At 38.0% G+C, this 14,752-nt stretch overlaps 1 long non-coding RNA gene across 1 annotated transcript in view; it reads left to right on the top strand.

Moving 5' to 3' along the window:
• LOC307052567 overlaps positions 1–180 on the top strand; it is a 36,664-nt gene extending 36,484 nt beyond the window's left edge. The window contains exon 3 of the long non-coding RNA XR_013810868.1: positions 125–180. This is a non-coding gene — a long non-coding RNA (uncharacterized lncRNA). The remainder of the gene's footprint in view (positions 1–124) is intronic.
• Positions 181–14,752: the final 14,572 nt, after the last annotated feature.

Genomic DNA, 14,752 nt, shown 5'->3' with positions numbered 1-14,752 from the left:
AGTCCATTTCTATCTAGTGCAAGCACTCTGCATGCCATGTTTTCTATGAGATAAAATTCTTCAACATCAGTAGGCTCCTTGTTTAACTTTGCTTCCTACACTAACAAATGACTTTTTGTTCAAGGATGACAAGAGATCAATTAAAAAGAAAGAAGAATGTTAATCCAAGATGGAATACACCCACCCTAATTGAAGAATAGTGGACAAGAATCTGGTCAATGAATTATAACCTCATTTTAAAATTCATTCATCCATTTGATAATTAATTCTGATGGCATCTTACATAATCATCAGAGGCTTTCCCTGCAAAGTACATGAAGGTAAATGAACCTCTACTTGAAGCTTGACATCTATCTTTGGCTCACTGTTGAAGAACACATTATAATGAAGCAACAGACAGGATGCCTGATCACTCAAGTTCGGTGAAGAAGCAAGAAAGATTAATAACACTGCTGTGTAATGGAATAATGTCAGGTACGAAACACTGTATCCTCTACCTTCAAAAGTGTTCTTTAATCCTGTGGATTTACAAATACTTCATTTTCATTTTGTGATTAGAAAAAAATATTAAATTCTCATTTGAGTATGATTTCTAACTTTAGTAAAAGTAGAGAGAAGGGAATAATAAAAATTCTTGTTAGTGAGAGAAGTTTGTCGTTGGAGTTGCCTCTTCACCTGGTTAAGTTTCAAGAATAAATTAGGAAAATGAAGGGCTTTACCATCAGAACGTGAAGCCAGTCCATAAATAAGAGTCAGGGGCTGATCCAAGAGAGTCTCCAAACATGCCTTACCAAAGATAAGAATAGTTTTCGCAGCCTCTGAAGTTGGTCCCTGTTGCTTACAGAGCCTTGTGCACTAATAGATGCCCCTTGGGGAGTACAGCGCTCTTTAGTGGTCACTTGCCATCAGCTACGCTCAGGGAACTAAGTATACTGCTGACCTCTCTGAGGTGTACTACCAAAAGTAAGTCACAGTCCTGATAAAGGAGTTTAGAGGGCGCATTAATGAATGTTCCAATCACAGAAGCCTCTTTTCTTTAAACCTCCCTCAACCAAGGGATTTATACAAATTTAATATCGCCCAATTGTCTCAATATTTAAATACGACCCTTTCCTCTTGGAGTTTGGAATTCATCCAAAGGTAAGGAGTTGTGTTGGTTCTCTAACAAGCTCCAGAACGATAGGATTGGCCCTTTGGTGAAGTTCTTCTCCTCTCACTGGTTTTTATCTTCTTTGAGTGCCTTTTTCTATTTCAGTCACCACAAGTGGGAGATTTATTTTTTATTAAGTCTTTAACTTTTGACTTCTTAGTGAAAGAAAATACCACCCTGCTAGAAATGAACATATTTTATTGTTAGCAATTGCTGACAAATGCAAGCTTATGCCTGTCTCCTTAAAGCAGTCTATTCAACACTAAAATCAACATGATAACTCAAAACTCCCATCTCTTCTCAAGGCAAGATATTCACAAACAAAACACTTGCTACATAAATATACTTGACAACTAGCAACTCCCATTTCCTCTATTCTGAAGGCAAAATAATCACAAACAAAAGTTTTAAAGAAAATCTGTATACCTTCATTTGAGGTTTAAGGATTGCCTTGAGTGCTAGAGACTGAGACTGATATCAGATATTAGATCAGCAGAGTAAAGGAAGAGAGAAATGAGTGCAAAAGGACCTGGATTTTTCTGTTCTTATAAATTTTAAAAAATTCTTGACAACCAGAATCATCCTTAGATCACTTATTTTCCTGTCTAGTTTTTTCTTTGTAACTTTAATTATCTTTGCTGCTGCCTGTGTGTCTTACCTTTTTAATGTAATGTCTTAATATTTAATGTTGAGATGTGCTTTTGGAGAGATAGTTCCAAGGTTCAGCTGTAAAATCATCATTCATAGTGTAAGAAATCATGTGGCTGAACCCCAAGACATCAAATAGAAAATAGATTTATGACACAAAAAAGAAAAAAACTTGGCCATTGACTTTTATAGAGAACAAAGATGAAATCTTTAATCTTTTAATCTTTACAGGAAAAGGGCCTTCTCATTTAAAATAGATATAGAGAAGTGAATTGCAGGTGAAGTGCTCATATACAAATCTAGGACTTCTAAAACATATTAAAATGTTTGTTCATCTTTTGTAGACCTTGTATACTTCTGTGTCCTGAGCCAGCAATTGAACCTAGGTTCTGAATGTAATGGAAGTCACTGATCACTATCAAGTTTATTGTTTTATGTTCATAGCAAGTAATGTCATAACAGTTATTGCTGTTCCAGTAAGGAAGTCTAACTATTTCACATAAATGAAACACCACATAATAAGATATTAAATCATATGAAACAAAACTGACTTTTGAATCTATTGTCACCTAAGGACAGTGGATGGTAATTTCTCCTTATGATTCTATGGGTAGCTAATTTATTATTTTCTCATGTACTTGGCTTATTATAGAGCCCTGCAACCCTTTCAGAGCTCCACCACTTATTTGTCAGATCATTAACTAAAAATGTAAAAACTGGTTACTATTGTGTCATCTGCTTAAGTAATTACACAGAAATAAACCACATTTTTCTATCACTTTACTTGGTATCTTCTGCACTCGTAGCCATAATGCATTGCAAGTACATAGGTTTCTCTTCAGCCAAGACCTGTCATTGTCCTTTCAGACTTCAGCATTCATGTTAATGACTCTGATCACTCTGATCTCATCAATCTTTCATGTCTTCCACTCTAATGATCTTGATCTATTCTTTATTGAGTGTATAGAACTTTTCTATAGCTCAGATTCAACTTACCAAAGATCTGGAACACTGACATTAAGCATCTGACCATTCTTATATTTCTCCTACTTCCATTTTTTCCTCCTCTTTTTCAAGTGCATTATGACATTATTTCCCTCACCTCTCTAAATATTTCCAAGACATTTCCTTCTGTTATTATTTGCTTCTCTCTGTATATTCTGAACTTAATGGTCACATACTTCATAGATGTACCCATTAACCATAAAATCACAAATATACATTTCCAGTTTAAACTTCTCTCCTGAGCTACAAACACAAATTTCCAACATGTTTCCTGAATTGCTCAAATATACTTTCAAATCAGAGATCTTGCATACATCTTCATCTTGCATTCTCTATTATACTTTATTAAGTCATTAAGAATAGAATCCTTGTAATCTCCATTTCTCTCATATTTTGTAATTATTTTTTCTGTCACCAAGACTTAATTCTACCTATTCATAAAGCTTTACTCAGTGTTTCTAGAAGAAATATAATCTCCTTTATCTTCTTCCCTAGAATATTCTATTTATCCTTTTTTGAAAATACAGATCACATTTTACAGTATTTTTGTTGGGTCCCAAATTTAAGCCAATTGAACAGATATTTATTTGTTGAGCATGTATTTTATGCCAGGCACTATGTTGAGAACTTGGAATATGTCAGTGAACAAAACAAAAATTCCTGCCCTTATGGGAAGGGAGACAGATAATGAGTAATATACATCATAAGTAAGTTAGCTACATGGTATGTTAAAAAATGATAAGGTTATGAAAAAGAGAAAAAATGAGAGCTGGACAAAGGGAGTCAGGAGTCTGGCTGGTATTGGGGGACAGGTTAAATCTGAAATAGAATGGGTAAGATAGACCTTGTTGAGGAGATAATTTGAGCAAAAGCATGAAGATAGTGAGGGGATCACCCATGTGACAATCTGGAGAATGAACTTCTAAGGAAAGGAAAGAGATAGTGCAAGACCCTAGTTTTGAGTGTGCCCGGTTTGTAACAAGGGGAAGAAAACTAGGAGAGGAAGTGAGAGAGATAGCAGAGGCTACATTATGTAGGGCCCTATAGGCCCTCAGGGACACTGGCTTGTACTCAGAACAAAAGGTAACCATTGGATGATTCTGAACTGAGGAGTGACAAATATTATATTATTTACATTTTGCAGGGATCATTCTGGTTGCTGTGTTGAGAACAGACAGGAGGGGAGCAAAGGGAAAAACAGAAATCCATGCTAGACATGATACAGAATGGAACTAGGATGGTAACAATGAAGGAGTTCAGAAGTGGTCAGATTCTAATTATATTCTGAGGGCAGAGCCAATAGGACTTGCTGGTATTTGGGATATGGGTTGTGAAGGAAAGGAAGGAATTGACAATGATTCCAAGAATTTTGACCTGAGCAACTGAAAGTATGGAATTATCCTCACTTGAGAAAGTTGTAGATAGAGCAAGTGTGGGGGGTAAGATTAACAGTTCAATTTTGGATATGGTAACTTTTTGGATATAGTAAGTTTGAGATATCTATTAGACAACCAAGTGAAGCTGCTGAGAAGATTATTGAATGTATGAGATTAGAATTGAGGAGAGAGATCTGAGCTGAGATGGATATATATATATCTCATACATAAAATGTATAGCCATGGAACTCAATGAAGTCACCAAGAATGAGAGAGTTTGGGGCTCTTCTACATTAAGAAATCAGTGAGAAGAAAAAGAATTATCAAAGGAAATGGAGAAGAAGTGATTAGTGATGCTGGAGGAAAACCAAGAGAAGATGATGTCTCAGATGACAAGTGAAATAAGTACATGGAGGGAATGCAAGTTATTCACTGCAATAGGGGTGACTTGAGATGAAAACTAAGAGTGAGTGCTGGATTTACTAACACGGAGGTCATAGGGAAAGTAGTGTAGAAGTGGCAGTTAGAACCCAGAGAATCTCCAAGCTCGATACTGTAAAGACTGTGGGAAGCAAAAAGAGAAAAAAGAAAAAAAAATCCAACACTTGAAATGCTTGTAAGGGAAGGAGTATTCTAAGGGAATAATCAGCCTTTTGTTAAAGCTAGAAAATGAAGAAAATATTCAGAAATATTAAGACGGAGGGTTTTGATGATGCTGAATAGTGAATTTCAGAGGAGAGGGTGGAAGAGTTTTTGAAGTTTGGGTGGAAGTGGGGGAAAGAGAGGATGTGATTTGTATCTACTAGTGGAGATTAGGGTGCAGGTGATGGATGATATCTTGGGATTCTGAATTCTTATGGTAACATTATAGAGAATAAAGGGAATAATGAGATTAGTCCTGTTGGAATCAACACAGATTGTGGCAAAGGTGTGAGTTTTGGGAATAGGAAGTGGTTAGATTTTGTGGTTCCTTCTTGAATCCACTGATCTAGGGTCAAGATGATAGTTAAAGCCATCTTGAGATATAGTCAGCCTCAATACACAGACTTCCTCTTGACCTCTGATAAAAGGGGTAGAAGATCTAGAGGAGGCTTGGTATTAATTCCAGTCATTTAGTTGAGGAACAAACTTATACCAAACCTGGAGGCTCCACCTTAACCCCTTTAATGAGATTGATAGCTGGGGAAGCTGAGCATCACTCTCTCTCTCTCTCTCTCTTTTATTGAAGTTTAGTTGATTTATAATGTTGTGTTAATTTCTGCTGTATGGCAAAGTGATTCAGTTATATACATATATATTATTTTTCATATTCTTTTCCATTATGGTTTATCACAGGATATTGAATATAGTTCCCTCTGCTGTTTATCCATTCTATATATAATAGTTTGCTTCTGTTAATCCCAAACTCCCAGTCCTTCCCTCTCCCACTCCCCCTTGTGCTGTTCTCTCTTAACTCTGGACCACAGCTGTAAAAGGCCTAGGGGTGCTGTGGTCCAAGTAAACAGAGACCATCTATCTTGGGTTTAGCCAATTATTTCCAATTGATTGGATGACCTGAGAGCTCACATCTGCTTGCACAGGGCTTGAGGTGCCTCTTTGGAGAGGATGGATGCTGAGGATAGAATGATACAGGCACAGTAAGCCAGGTCGATAACAAAGCTGGGTACTAGGAAAAGAGTAGGTTATAAATAAACATTGAAGGTACCATGTTCTGGATGTGAGATCGCAGTGCCTTTCAGAAACTGCAGAACACAAGTGCCATCTGGGAAGAACAGAATAGAGTACATGGCAGACACCAGAAATAGTGGGGCCTCAGCATGGAGTCAAAGGCCATGCTTCAGCAATCAGATAAGAACTAGTGAAATTAGAGTTATTATTGTTAATATGAACTCCATTTACTACCAATAGACTAATGAAGCTTAGACAAATTTGTGTTACATAGTAATGAAAACAAATTTCTCCACTCTGCTGGCCCGTGAGCTTGAAGGGACAAGGTTATGCTTGTATTCCCCACTGAATGCAGTTTAATGGATTTGTTGAATTGGCTACATAAAACGATTAGAAATATCTTCTTATGCCTCTATGTGATGTTGCAGATGCTTTGTCTATGTTCAGAAGTCTCCCATAACACTTTTGAGTGAGAGGGAAAAGAAAAGAAACCCAAGTTATGTTCATGGGACAAGTAGCCTCACTAACTGAGTCAATTATTTTTTCTAGTGAAAACAATGTGGGTCATACAAGAAATTTCAAACAAAATGTTACAGAATATGCTCTGACCCTTGTTTCACATCTTAAACAGTATTTTAAATACTGTTAAAATACTTAAATAGTATAATGTGACAAAGTTGTGAACATGAGGTTAATGACCAATAAAGTTTTGGCTTAAATTTCCTTATACCAGAGAAAAGTGGTCAATTCCCATAAGATTTCCTAGCTGACAGGCCACATACACAAGATAAGAGGGAGTAAAAGTGTAGAATAAATTAATAAGGCAAGCAAATAAATACGATGAGAAAGAAAACAAATTCATAAGGGTATGTCACTTAAGATTAGAAATTTGAAGAAATGGAAAAAAAAAGAGAGAGAGAGAGAGAGAATCTAAAGATAGAAAGAATGGAGCAAGTGAAGACTTCCTTTCTCCAAGGGCCTTCTTTGACTATTCTATCTAAACATATCCCCTTTTTATTTTCTAGTGACTTGGACCGTAGGCTTGACTTGTAGGTTTGTTTACTTGTTTGTGGTCTGTCTCCCTCACTAAGTGGAAAGCTTTACAAAGGCAGAAGCCATGCTGTGCTTTATCCATCATTGTGTCCTTACAACAGAGCACAATGCCTAGTGCATAGTAGGTACAAATATTGGTTGGATAAATGAATGAATGAACAAACGAATGAAGGGGTAGAAAGAATGTGTTATAAACTCATGATTTTACATTTTGATAATGTATCAGTAGCAAAGATAATTCCCAAGAAGTAATTTATTCAAATACAGTTTTGCCTTTCTGTCCCAATAATAAAGACAAATACTCTTGGCATAACACAAAAATTTCTGAGAGATCATTAGTGAGAAAATTGCACTTATTTATAGCCTTCTGGATATGAGAGGTGACCTAGGATCCTGCTGGGTAGATCAGAGAGATAACCTTAAGTTACATCAATAATTCTAATGTCAGAGTCCTGGTGACATAAAAGGTTCTGTGGTATAGATATAAATACAGAAAATAAATTATATTTAAAGACAAATAATTGGTAAGTTATGCTAAGTCTAAGTTTCCCCAAAGCAATCCCATAAAATCACAATTTCTAGATAAGTGAGTTGGCAAAATTTGCTCTTTTGGATGTGCTCTTGCTCCCACATGGTCTGGTTGTTCCTATTATGGGATTGCATGGTTCATGAGTTGATGTCATACAGAACACTCTAGTTATTAACTCAGAGAGCCTATGAGTTAGTCGCCATCTGGGGGAGGTAGACACTGTGTGGGCAGTGAGGTGTCAGATCAAGTCTTTTTCCTCTCTTCCATTGCTACTATCTTTAGCAGTTTAAGCAGTTGAAGATACACACAGCTCAGCCATGAGCCTCCACACATTGTGTATCTCCTCACATTGTGACATCTCTGCTTCCTTTGAAGTTGCATTTTTATTATTCTATTCAAGGAAAGCAAATATCCTAGACTCTGCTTTCAGAGATTGAAAATTCAGCTAGAGTGACCATGAGTTGCTGCTTGCTGGTTTATAACTCTTGTTTTGGCATATTTATTAGTGCTCCTCCTTCTTTAAAAATTGATTTTATTGAAATATAGTTGATTTACAATGTTGTGTTAGTTTCTGCTGTACAGCAAAGTGATTCAGGTATACATCTATATATGTTCTTTTTTAATATTCGCTTCCATTATGGTTTATCAGGATACTGAATATAGTTCCCTGTGCTATACAGTAGGACCTTGTTGCTTATCCATTCTATATGTAATAGTTTGCATCTGCTAATCCCAAACTCCCAATCCATCCCTCCCCTATCCTCCATCCCCCTTGGCAACCACAAGTCTGTTCTCTATGTCTGTGAGTCTGTTTCTGTTTCATAGATAAGTTCATTTGTGTCATATTTTAGATTCCACATATAAATGATGTCATATGGTATTTGTCTTTCTTTGACTTAGTTCATTTAATATGATAATCTCTAGGTCCATCCATGTTGCTGAAAATGGCATTATTTTATTCTTTTTTATGGCTGAGTACCATTTCATTGTATACATGTACCACATCTTTATCCATTCATCTGTCGATGGGCATTTGGGTTGTTTCCATATCTTGTAATAGCTCCTCCTTTTGATCTCAAGAGTGTCCTGAGCTGGATTATAAATTAGCCCTAATGGGGAATTGTTCCTCAAGAGGCTGTTCTGGTTTCCAAAATCTAGAAAAGAATCACCAATTAGTATTAAATCATAGTAGACCCTGGCAAAGTACATGCAAAATATCCAGAAATAACAATGCAGGTTACCGACACTCATTTTTGATAAAGCGTTTTAAAGCAGGTTTCTAAATATTCATGATTTATGGGTTTGTCTGACTGCTCCTAGGTATCAGCACTGGTGGAAGCCAGGTATATCAGCTGACTTTAGGTGCAACTGGTAGGTCTCTTGACAATCTTAGGGATAATTCTTCATAATCCATATCCTATATATCTCTCTAATAAAGCAAAATATAAATGAAATGTCCAAGTAACCCATAAATAGAGGAATAAGGTAGTTTATAAAATTTAAAGTCAGATTTCTGCTAGCAAAATAAACCCTATAGTATCTTACATGTCATCATTATTATAATATCAACCTTCATCCTCCTTGAGGGTACAAAATGAAAGCAGCACTGATGAATGAGGAGAGCTGTTCTGTGTACTACGTATGAAGTGTGTGTGTGTGTGTGTGTGTGTGTGTGTGTGTATTTGCAGGCATTTTCTTCAGCAGACACTGAGCACTTGTTCCAGGCTACAACCTTCATCCTTTGTTAGTTTCTTCAGATTGGAGGAGAGCAATTCTGCAGAAATGTGATTACCTTATTTTTATTCTTTTTCCTGTTAACTTCATATTACACAGAGCAAAAATATTTCTTTGCCTTTCTATACCTTTACTCTGTTAAAGGTCAGTTCTTTTATGTTTGCCTCATGAAAAGAATTTGTATGGCAGATGGCTTTCTAAGGATTCACATTTTTGACTAAAGGCACATGTTTCCTGTGCATATTTTCACACCATAAATTAAGCAGATTTTACCTTTAATCACAATTTTCTTTCTTTCTTGATGAGTAAGTAGGTTACTGGAGGAAATAATTTCATGAATCTTTTTTTTTCTTGTTTTTAACTAGAGTGAATATAGATAGAAAGCTTCAAAGGAGCAGGAATCATGCTCATTTTATTCAGCATTTATACTTAGCTCCCATCATAATGGATTGCAGATGCTAGCTGCCCAATTAATATTTGTTCAATGAATGAATTGTCTGGTGGGTTCTAATAATCATAGATTTAAGCCACAGTCATATTCTACAATCCCAGCCTTTGATTTTTTGATACTTTGATACTTTTACAACTTCTATTTTCTAAATAAGAATGATCTTTTCCTTAAACCATTCCACAAGATTTACTTTCTGTTTTACTCAGGTAAAGAAAATCAAGATAACATATGGATAAAGATGTAGAATAGTTTGCTAGATCATTTGTTAGCTAATGTGATTCAAATTCTTGATTCAGCAAATATTTACATTCCATGAACATTCACAGTCATTCAACAGTGAGATTTACCTTCAGGTTCATAAAGCCTATAATGTAGATATTTTCCATGAATACTGTGAGTGCCTCATTAATGGTTCTTTGTCAGGGGTGGGAGGGATAGTAATAGAAACCAACTAATGTTAATGATACATGATAAAATTTAACTTTTGCCTGTGGCATCAGGATGCAATGGGAGCTACACACAAAGAAAAGGTCCTATATTGAAATTTTTAAAAAATGGACAGTTTGTTTTTAAACTCTTGGACCTCTCTCAGAGACCATGACCCAGGCCAATTGCATAAAGTGATCCAGGGAAGAAGGGAGTTGTGAACTCTTGCCTTGATTTCCACTCCTCCATGAGAAAGAAGTGAGGGTAGTGCTACCTCAATAGGACAACTCAGAAACTAAGATGTATCTGCTGGTCTAGGTGAGGGGCTGTTGCTGTCAGCTGGTGGCAGCAGGGCAAAGAAAGAGAACAGAGGACTGTTTGAAATGTAACCCACTCCTAGTGGCAGCTGTGCAAAGAATGTTTCTTCCCATGCACCAAGAGTAGACCTCACAGGAAACACAGAAGTGGTGAAGCCATTTATAATTCTGTCCAAGAGAACTTCCCAGATAGCTTGAGTATTCCAAGAGGGAGTTTTGTGTGGTATGAATTACCTGGATTCCTGGGAATCTGGGGGTCAAAGAGGAAAGGACTACCAAAAGAACATGTGTATTTGTCACAATGCAGGTATTACAGCCCAAGAGATTAAGCATGAGGTGAGAAGGGTATTCCTCTAGAAAGTTCACAAAGGTTCTGATGAAATAGGTCAGCATCTGTACATCTGTCATTGAGAGGGGCCTATTGCCAGATGATCCCTGCACTTCCGGTGTGGCTGTTCTTGACCCCAAGCCCTCTTTCCCAACTGGATTCAAACCTGGGGATGTCAGAAACTGCAGTTAGCAGAGGAGACATGGTGAGTAGAGAAAGAAAGATGATGCACCCCCCTCAGCTTCGCTCCCTTTCCGCTTGTAAGTTGCTAACCATCAGTAGTAGCGTGAGAGGAAAACTGAGTTTGAATTATTACCTACGCCTTGATAATTAGAGAAGTGAGGCAGTTTTTGGATTTTAAAGTGACTGGAGGTCATTTTATACTTTAAGTGAGAACAAAAACTTATGGGGTTTACTAGAGAAAGAATTTTCATGCAAGGACAAGAGAAAAATGTTCTTTCACTGAATGAAGTTTAAAGGACAAGGGGAGATAAATAAAGTTGCAGTTTGATTGCATTCCATAAGGCATGCTAGGTCAATTTTTCTGTTATAATAGTTTAAATGAAAAAGGAGAATTTATTAAAATAATTTCTTATTGGAACTCAATGCCAGGAAACACAGATGTGTCTCACACATAGAGGTTACTGAGGACTGTAAAGCTATTATAACCTCATTTACTCTCTCCCAAATCATCTGTTTCTCTTTGCATCTCATCTTTACTCTCTTCTCTCTTTAGATCAACTTTCTTGGACTTTCCATGTAACAGCTGTAGGTAATTGTAAAGGTCATTTCAGTTCAGACATCAAAGAAATTAACTGGTATCTCTAGGTTTCATTCCAAATTTTGGTAGGTGGAGAATTCTCTGAGCTTATCTTGACTTGTATAACTCTACTCTTGTGGGTACAAGGGTATGTGATTCCAACATGACTGCAGGACCCACAACTGTGGGAGAGCAACAAGTTCTCTGAAAATAGGGACATTTGTTGGCCAGGAATTCCATCTTTGTTTACTACAAAAGCATGCGATATAGAGGCCACAGGAAGAATGCTGGGAACTCAGGTATTGGCAGTTTATCTGGGGTGTAAGAATATTGGGTTTTGCACATTGAAATTATCTCAGAAATCTCAGTTATAGGTATATGTGTTTTATAGTATATTCTGCTAATTAAACATCTTAATAAAACTTCCTGGGAAGTGTACTTGTTCTGTATTTCAGAAATGTCTGGGATTTCTAGGAAAGGGGATCATACCAACTTGTAATTATTTGAGAAAATTCACACAGATTGTATGGATTGATGCATAAACTTGGTCAATTTGATCATGATGCTTCATTTCCTTAATACAGTCTTGCTTTCTCACATGTAAGTATTTTGAGCTAAAGAGACAGATTTGGGAGTTTGGGAGGGCTGATGTGGTTAGAGTTCTTAGGGAAAAATACTGGAGAGGAGAGAGCTGCAGAGAGAGATTGAGGGAGGGAGGGAGAGAGAGAGAGAGAGAGAAAGAGAGAGAGGGAGGGAGGGAGAGAGAGGGAGGGAGGGAGGGAGGGAGAGAGAGAGGGCGCTCCAAACATCTTTGAGAGTCTGGGATCTTCAGCTGACTTCTCAAAGCAGGGGAAAAAAACCACCAAAAGGGAGCAATCAAAACAATCCCCTGAGCACAGAGAGGGCCAGAAATTGTTGGAATTCCCATCAGCCACATGGGGGCGGGGGTTAGGTGGGGTACCCAGAAGAGTATTTATTGCTTCATCAGTGAGGCAAAATTAACTCTAAAGACTGCTTTGGTCCCTTCTAACAAAGTTTAAAATAAATTCTTACAAAGATCAACTATTTTAAAGCAATTTAATTGCATCCCAGAATAGAGATTTGGAAATCTTTTAAAAAGTACTGGCACCTAAGATGCCAGTACTCCACTGGCATCTTAAGATAAAATAAAATTTGCAACTCCACTTTGCCCCTCATTTTGATAAGTGCATACCCCTTGTTTCTGAAGTATTCTGAAGCAGGAATATTCTCCCCCTTCCCCTCATGGCTGGTCAAATAATTAAAATGACATAAGGCAGATTAACAAGAGAAAATCAAATTCTATTATGTTTGTAGGGGAATACACATAAGCATGAAGAATTCCAAAGACAGTAAGGTAAGATGAATTATGTATGTCATTTTGACTAAGGAGAAGAAGGTAGGGGTTTGGGACTCCAAAGGGAGGTGAGCTAATTCACAGGAAGAAGAAAAGAGTTAATGTTTAGTAAACAAATGTTTGCTGGGCCATCTAGAGATAATGGAACACAGAGAGGACTTTGATCAAATGGGTCTTGCTTGGTTCCTCCCTGTCTACCACACCTAGTCCATACTTTACTATAGTGATAGCTCCTTCCTGGAAGAGACCTTCTATCTTAAATTCTTTTAGGCAGTTATGGTGGAGTTCAAAGGTTCTTCCTGAGTCTTTTGGGCTTTGTTTGTTTTCTGCTCAAAATAATCCACAAGCCGGACTGGCATATTTTGCTGTGGCGTACTCTGAATTCCATCAATTGCATCCTATCCTGTATTATTTTAGGATTGTAAAATTCTGGTTACTACCCAGTAGTAACTGTCCAGCATCTCCTACAATTATCCCTGCATTAGAAAGAATAGCTACCAGTAAGTTTCTCACCATTTCTGGTGCTTCTTTCACCAACGCATTCCTTATTGCTTTAGGAAACAGTGTTGCCCTTCAAGTGCATCCATGGAGCACAGCTGGTCAGCAACTAGTTTTTTTTTTTCCCCCATTGTATTAGAATGTCCTCCCTGGCATATTTCCTCTCTTGATCTTTTTGCACCCTTTTCCACTAACACAGCTGTTCTCCCATTTCTTGTTCTTTTAGTGTGGGCCATTGCTCCCTAGAAAAGGCATCCAAGATGTGGATAACAGTGTCTTAGCACCATATCCCAGGGTCCTGCCAGATTACGAACTCCTGTGTCACTGGATAGTGTCCTCGTATGGATAAACTCTCCCTTACCTAACTTCATGCTCCACACTCATTGATCCAGCACCCTCAGTCTCCAGCTCCATACATATTCTCCTCCCGACTCACATTCGCCAGGTCCTGCAGCTCCTTCTGCATCCCTGTTCTCCCTCAGCAGGCCGAGAATGTCCTTGGCTGGGTTATGTAGTGATTTGACCCTAGTTATTAGTCTTGTAGCGGGGAGTGTCAGTAGGGTAGAATCTGAGGAGGATGGGTGTTCTCTTTCAAGGCTCTGCATCATCTAAGAGCCAGGGCAGAATACTAAGCTTTGAGAATGGTAAGCTACTTCTGCAGGGCTAGACAGATCTGAGGGGTCAAGATTCTCAAGTGTCTCAACCCAGATGTCCCCATTCCAAGTCTCAGGGTTTTATCTTGAGTGGCATACCTGCTGTGACTGAGAATTCAGTTTCTCTTCTCTGGACTTTTGCTTTCCTTATAATTCATTGTTGAACCTGATCTTAAGCTTTTTCTGCCCTCTGGCTGCAGTAGATAAGCATCTACTTTACATGCTTTATATGCTTCCAAGGAGGCCCTTTGATTTTGGTAGTTTTAAATTTGAGATTAATCCCTCTCAGAGCATCCTTGAATTTTTACAGTGCATCAGTAGTAGCCAGCAAAAGTTGTCAGATTCTATAGTTCTTATAATTATTTTTTCCCTAATTCTCTCAAATACCTAAGACACTGTACCTGCCAAGTGCTTTCTTTCTTTTCTTTTCTTTTTTTTTTTTTTTGCGGTACGCGGGCCTCTCACTGTTGTGGCCTCTCCCGTTGCGGAGCACAGGCTCTGAACGCGCAGGCTCAGCGGCCATGGCTCACGGGCCTAGCCGCTCCGCGGCATGTGGGATCTTCCCGGACTGGGGCACGAACCCATGTCCCCTGCATCAGCAGGCGGACTCTCAACCACTGCGCCACCAGGGAAGCCCCCTTGCCAGTGCTTTCTGACACACTGTCTCATTTCAGTTTACCACAGGTAAAAGTTTTAATAATTGTACCACTTTAGCATGCCAGGAATAAGTATTCTATCTACCACCAATGAAGGAATCCTCATTATCAGCTCCCCCAAATTC

Source organism: Hyperoodon ampullatus, assembly GCF_949752795.1.
Source record: "Hyperoodon ampullatus genome assembly, chromosome: 4".
Lineage (NCBI taxonomy): Eukaryota > Metazoa > Chordata > Mammalia > Artiodactyla > Ziphiidae > Hyperoodon > Hyperoodon ampullatus.
Note: the sequence above shows the minus strand (reverse complement) of the source record. Positions and strands in the feature narration are given on the sequence as shown.